This window comes from Diachasma alloeum, unplaced genomic scaffold (assembly GCF_001412515.2).
Source record: "Diachasma alloeum isolate Michigan unplaced genomic scaffold, Dall2.0 Dall_scaffold_00350, whole genome shotgun sequence".
NCBI lineage: Eukaryota > Metazoa > Arthropoda > Insecta > Hymenoptera > Braconidae > Diachasma > Diachasma alloeum.
Genome location: NW_021680489.1, coordinates 76,061 through 82,544, shown reverse-complemented (window position 1 = coordinate 82,544; position 6,484 = coordinate 76,061).

Sequence of the window (6,484 nt, the reverse complement as noted above, 5' to 3'; positions counted from 1 at the left end):
TTAGGGTGACCGCACTTGATGCGAATCATGTTAGTATAACAGGTTGCTAACGGCAGATTTTATACTACAAGAACAAAAAGTAAATCTCCAAGAAAAAGCTATTTTTAAGCCACTCATTGATGAAACTGCTGCACATTTTGGTTTGCAGATATTGAGAAAATTCAATTCAAGTAAATGAGGACAGAAACTTTTCATTTTTTATATGCTTCGTAACATACACGGGCAGCTGCGAAATTGTGCAATTTTAAATGCGAATACAGAGTCACTCACTGGCGCGCAAGTGAAAGGTGTGTGCTAGTGTAGTGGTATCACTTTCGTGGTCGTTATGAAAGCTACCTTGAATGTCATTGAACAATGTATGGAAAATATTTACTATGGGACTCTCTTCAACAACGGAGTGTATTCCGTTTCACATCGGTTCATATTGTTTACGGTTGAAAATAATTAATAACTTAGCAATTTTTATGTACCATGTACTGCTGAAGCAAATTAATTTTAATCTTTAAAAAAAGCCATTGGTTCATAGCCATGAAAAATGATTTTGGATTCTTGAATTTGATATCATTTTTGACTCATCACTAACACCGATAACATATCACATACTTTTGCATACCTTGAGCACAGAAATTTTATAGAATTAACCCGAAGATATATATTATTGTATTTCGCGCAGATATTGTGAAGCCTCCATTCGAGGGATATATTTATTTATGCTTAATTCCTATATCAATTCTCGGAATGGAAAAGAGTAAAGACGATAATGCACAACTTTGAAATAATCAATCAATATCGAATTATCGGGAACAGGCAAAAGAAATCAAACTTTTTTATGCCGTGAGAATACTGAAAAGAGAACGAATTAGAAGATAATCCCTCAGGGAATAAATGAAAATGAACAAAGTCTTACTTTTATTGTATATTAACTAACCATATCACGAACAGAAAAATTCAAGTAACTCACTTCTGGCCGCCCACAATTTCCCATCTCTAAGTTCATTGATGAAATACTCCATATCCGTGCGACAAGTCTCCTGAAGTTTTCCTGGTATCTTAACCCATCTCAGTGGATCATAAATGTCATTCAACCACTGCACGCTATTGGCATTCATTTGCAGTTTCTCTCTCATAAAATCAAGATCTAAATCTCTCGGACCGTCTACATCATTTAAATCATTCTTCAAGTAATTCTTCCAATCCAATTCTGGATTGTTCTTACTAAAGGCTACGAGTCGATCAAGAGCCACTGTTGTCTGTGATTCAACGATTGTACTGGTTGCAGTGAAATTTATCCTCGATATTTTACTTGTTACCGAAGGTGGTTTTTGCGATCTACTTAGGCGTAGAATATTCGACTCCGCACGATTGCCAAGCCCCGAATCGACACAAATAACGAAGAAAAAGAACAATTTCCAACACATTTCAATATATTTTAATCAAGAGTCAAGTAGAAATAGTCCTTATGCTGATTGTCACTTATCAAGTCTCCTTACGAAAAGTCAAATTGCCTGCTTGATTCAGTGACGAGATCACCTCCTACCACATGTTTTCTCGAGAATTTTACTTGCCTCCTTCTCTTTTTTCTCGTCCTTCACATGAATACATAAATTCATGAAATAAACAGTTTCTGTTGCTTTTGTATATTTCTCACCCCTTTATCGAATATGGCGTGGTAACTATTAAAGTAACTCGTGACGAATTCTGATGATGCGAGGGATTAAGCGTCTACTTGTGCTGATAAGAGTCTTCATACGGAGAGACAGCCTAGCAATTATGTCTAATTTTCAAGTTTGAAACTCTTTAATGTCTCTGCATGTAACCTAACGAATGAATCCCCCAATTTCTTGTAGTACTCGTAATTTCGTACTTGAAATGTCGAAATAGCTACCGACTTGATTCCGACAAATAACGTCCACGAACTGAAACCTTGCAAAAGGCGATTTGATTCATGAAATTTACTCAATCTAAAATGGTAGCAACGAAAGTAAAAGAGCAGAAAAATATCACCACAAAATTTCGTTGATTGTGGAAAGCCACTTCAGTGACGAGTGATGGGGACAACCGGCGATGGAACACGCGTGACCATGCTTACTACGCACTGAATGAAGCGAACCGAGAGTTTGTAATTCGGCTGCTCCTTTCTCTCGACACTTGCCATGCAGTTACTTCTTCGGGGATACCACAGAAGGCACAATATGTCGCCCAATGCCACTGACTCTGAAATTCATCGATATCATTTTGTTAATAGGTACTCAATATTGTAGTGTGATCGGTCAACGTTTCGTTGAATTAATTCAATGCAACTCAATTAAAAACTTGATAAGGAGAAGAAAAAACGAGATTAAATTAAATTAGAAATTTGAATTACTAATCGAATGCAATGAATCATTGAATTTGAGTCATCACGAATATCAAATTATATGAATAGTAACGCGGGGCAATGAGAGAACCGCACCAATCACAACTCGACCACTCGATATCCCTAATATCGGATCAAAAGTGACCCGAGGGATATGATTTAGCAATGACGTAATTTTTTTCAGAGCGAAGGGGGAGAGAGGAGATAACAATACGCATGCTCCAAGATTTTTTAAATACATTTAACAAAATAGAGGAGGCTCAAAAATTATCCTGTAGGGTACGATTTACTGATGGCGTAATTTTTCAGATAAAAAAAAAGTTTTTACCATTTTTTGGTGGCAGGGACGCGGAAGAGGGGGACGCGGGAAAAAAGTTCTAGTAATTCTAAAGCAAGTGTTGGAAATTCTTCGGAAGGTTATAGAAATACCAGAGTGTTCGGAAAATCTCCAGAAATTTCTACAACCTTCTATGGTGCATCCTCTTTTCTACAACTTAGCAGAATAATGATCACTGACCGCATAAATACTCTGTACAACTTTGGAATCGAGATACACGGTAATGTATCAGCCAAGACAAATTTTGACTCCGACTGTACAAAATATCAGGCCGAAAGCTCCGCGTATCAATACACGGCAGAACTTCTTCTTCGTCTATCTTTAAATGATATAACAAATAACGATATTACATTCGATAATACATTACATACAATTTACATTCGATATAATAACAACGGGACGATAAATCGAGAAAGTGTCCTTAGCTACATTATATAAAACGGTATAACTATTGTATTTTAATGATTAACAATGAAAAAGATTCGCGCATAGAACCGCTTGATCACACCACTTTTTTCAAGTACCAGAAATATTTGATGGAAAATTTTAGCGATTTTTTTTCAATTTTATCTTTATGTCAAAAAGCAGTGCAGGCAAGAAAGATAATAAAATTTTCATTCCTCAATAACATTTATTTTTTATTCGACAGAAGGAATTAAATAATGCAAAATTTCATAGGATTCATTTTGCTGAAGACCATATCGAATACCGAAAAAAATTTTCGCTGAAAAATATTGAAAATTGTAGCATTAATAGAGTTTTTACGAGTGAAAAAAATCGAAAAATGGCGATTTTCGATGGAACAAGCAAAAAAACTTTGGATACATATTTTCATCATAGAAGTTAATTATAACGTGAATAAGCGATTCAAAATGTTTCCTCTCCCCTTCCGTTCCCGCATCGATCAACTCCATTTTTCCTCTCTATCGTGAAATTCAAAATTGAATATGGATATGATTTTCAGATTTGTTATAATCAGGGACGAGAATCTGGTTTAACTAAAATTGTCAGGGGGTAGCTGAAACAAAAGTTGGTGTGAAGTTGGTTCTAACCAAATTATGATACATTCCAATTTTCGAATGGAATATTGTGTTTAGTGGTGGAAACGGAGTGAAATGGACGTGTAGTTGAGGAGATGTACGGATTTTAGAAGAATTAGAATATGCGCGGCTGGTCACTTAAAGCGCCCAGAGTGTAACGAACATGTGGGGATGTTCGTTAGGAACACTAAGAACGATCTGTAAACAGCGAGACTCCTACAACGTTGAATTAAAATCCGTGAGTAAGAATCCAAGAGCGAGAGAGTGAGAGCCCCTTATCCACTTCCGAGTGGCTTATTTTCGGTTAAATTTATCGGTTCCGTTTATTAATAAGGACTAGTAATTACGCGTCTTTGAGGGCCCAGAAAAATTATCGTGAAGAAGGGCCAACATTATAGAGTCATCCGGTTCTTTTTATGGGGTTCACCCTATTGTTAATCTTGCGGGTAATCGAATAGGTCCGGCTGAAATGCCGGCGCTCCAATTTCGTTGGATTTTCAGGGGTTAATTGGTTACGTTTATGTTTTGGGTGGAAGGTCGTTCGGAGCGAGTGCAACCATCGTCTCCAACGAATTGCCAGGTTGCCTTTGGGTTTTTGATGAGAGAAACGAGTTGAGCAGAAATTAGTAGTAAAGTTATAACAAGTGCCGGTAACTTGTCTTTTAACCCCGAAAATCCCGGAGATCCGATCCGTGGGAAGCGCCAAAGACCCTTCGTAATTATCCGAACGATAATCAGTTCGGCCTAGTCTCGCGTAACAATTAATAAAAAGGAACTAGTTTTGTGTTAAGTAATTAGAGAAGAGTAAGTGAGATTTGAATAATCGCGCCAGGTCGTGACAGTCGCGATTAATTGTCGTTAGATTCGCACCTTCGAGGGGCGTGTCCGCACCAATCAAAATTCGGGTGATTGAGCGGTGAATTCCGTGCTCTGAGGTGTCCCGAGACGCTCATGAGTTCGGCAGTTCGGCGTTGGCCCTTGACCCCACCAGAACTAGTGCCAGTACAGTGCCTATATTAGGAATTAGTGTGCACATATTTGGATAAGTGGATCTATACGATGGCGAAGAACACCCCAAAGAGGGGTAAGAAACCCAAAGTGAGTTTTTAGTTCGGTTATGTATTTTTCCGAATTCATTTCGGCTTTTCGTTATTCGACTACGGGGTCTTCAGCCCCGTACGTCGCATTTTATTCCGGTAAAACGGTGATTGTGACCCTTAATCCAAATTGTGAGGTGCCGATTTTCCCCCCTTTTTCACTCATGATTGGGTGGTTTTCGTTATTTTTGATGGGTTATTCAAGGGGATAATTACTCCCGTTTAATTGCCAGAGTGCGTCCATCCCCGTTATACGTGGGCTTTTGCGCGTAAGAAATTCCACTCGTATTTGAATTGAGTTGGTTCGCGTAGATAGTTAATTAAAATTAAAGTTTGTGGGTCAATGTGTTCGGGGGGCTTCCCTGAGTAATTTATCTCAGGGTTTCCGCAAATTCGCTCTGCCGATTTCCGGATATTCAATTTTTGGTCCTTATAGATTTCCAGCCCATTCTCGCTGGCGTGTACGCCGTGTTTCTCGAGGGGGAATTCCCCCCGACTCTCGACTCCCCCTCAGATACTCATCCACGTTTACACGTGGCTATTCTCGCTTCACGCGAGCCTTTTAGCGTTTAGAATTCCGCTCGGGGATTAATGAACCTGGAGCGGCTAATTGTTAAGGAAAAATTATTTTTTTGGTATTGTTGTCTTCGGTAGACTCTCCCGGACATTTTGTCTCAGGGTCCGTAATTTTTGACTCTGCCATTTCCGAGTTATGGCAAGTTGAGTTTTACGGAATTTCAGCCGTTTTGGCTGGTACGAAAAATCGATGATTGAATACGTTCTCCTCTCTCTCGCTCCCATTGTCGCTCGCATACCTTTCCCCCCAATTCTCGGAATTCTCGAGTATTTAGGGATTAGCGTGTATTTCTACTCTCCCCAAATGTTTATTTCGGGATATTTGAGGTATTTATCGGTGATATTAATTTCTTTGAATCTTTTTGTTAGATTAGACTCATTCCTGTCAGAGTGCGGAATTAATATTATGATTATTATTATTATCAGTATTGTTAGCTATTAATGGTAGATTTTTTCCTTTTTTTATATATATATATTTTTTTTTGAGAGAATTGAGATATCTTTTTTTTGAAAAATTGGTGATTGACTAATTTCAATAGTGAAACAAGTAAGGTCAATACCGATTTCTTCTTTTTTTTTGTAGTTTTGGCCACCCAATACCCGTCTCCACCTGAAATCCATCCCTCGCTCCACAACCTAGCACACTGAGCGAACCCAGGACCGTTACCTTTCCCCAGAAATCTAGTTTTCTCCCTTTTTGTGTAAATTTTTGAGGTTTTGGAATCAATTAGAATTGGTTTTGTAGAATCATCCGGTTTGGTAATTCTGGCTAAAAATTACCTGACGCCTATAGATTTTTGTATTTTTGAGTTTGACTAGATGAAGGGGAAGGAAGGCGAAGGTAATAGGCATTTTTAACCCCCATACGAAAATGTCACGTTACAAGAGTCACCTAAATCATACAATCTTTTGTAACATCCGCCTTAGTTTCGGTCAGTCACACAGCCCCAGCCCTGTGTTTCACACTCGGCTAATAAGGCTGGTGACAGCCGCTTGTTGTAAGTCCTCTGGTTCCAGGAAAGCCTGGCCCCAGATTTTATAGCGACAGAGTGCTAATAGGGGGCATTCACATAAAATG